The 752-nt window shown below is 50.5% G+C and overlaps 1 protein-coding gene across 1 annotated transcript in view; it reads right to left on the bottom strand.

The window, feature by feature from the left end:
- The window catches only part of LOC116850524 (disheveled-associated activator of morphogenesis 1), a 92162-nt gene that overhangs the window by 90739 nt on the left and 671 nt on the right, over positions 1–752 (bottom strand). The gene's annotated exons all lie outside the window — the stretch shown is intronic.

The raw sequence follows: 752 nt of genomic DNA, 5'->3' as shown, positions 1-752 counted from the left end.
CCCCCCGATAGTCCATTTTTCGAGTCACACTTTGCAATCCTGTTCACTAGGTTAGATTACATGTGCTATATTGATCGGGAAATTCACACTGAAAAGAGCTCAGCTCGCGAACGCATCGCCGAGTCTCGTCGATAATTACACACACACGTAGTACATACATGCGTGCATACACGTTTGCAAGCAGTGCAGAAGAGAGAAGACGAAACATATTATATCACAATCTCGTTATCTTCATCAGAAAATTCCGCCGTAATAATAGTGACAATCATCATTACTACAGCGCGCGAGAGAGATAAGGCGTCTTACAACTACACCGCGCTCGTCGCTACCGACTATGACTGGACGATACGTCGCGTATCCATCGCTAAACGAACAACAATGTAACCGTTATCATCGCTATTATCTCGCCGGCTGAAGTTGCTTAGTAAGCACGCCGAGGGCGCAGGGAGGGAGGCAATCGGATAGAGGAGGACGGAGGAGGGGAGGGGGGTAATTGCAATTCCGATACTTTCGAGAGGCACCTCGGCGCGTATCCGCGCCTGAACGCACTGTGAATTCGCGCATACGTGTACTCGCGCGTATCCCTTCAGCCTCTACGCGATTCTTTCTTCGGAGTGTAGAGGCGATTTAAATATTTTAATAGGACAGAGAAGGAGAAAGAGCTAGGCGCGCGAATAACGCTCGCTGTCGAGCGGCGTGACTTGCCTCGTCTCTCCGTGGCAGAATTTGCAGTTACCCCTCCCCCCCCCCCC

Source organism: Odontomachus brunneus, unplaced genomic scaffold (genome assembly GCF_010583005.1).
Source record: "Odontomachus brunneus isolate Ranch 3 - 2012 unplaced genomic scaffold, Obru_v1 Obru_scaffold_148, whole genome shotgun sequence".
NCBI classification, from domain to species: domain Eukaryota; kingdom Metazoa; phylum Arthropoda; class Insecta; order Hymenoptera; family Formicidae; genus Odontomachus; species Odontomachus brunneus.
This window is presented reverse-complemented; position numbering and strand designations above follow the sequence as displayed.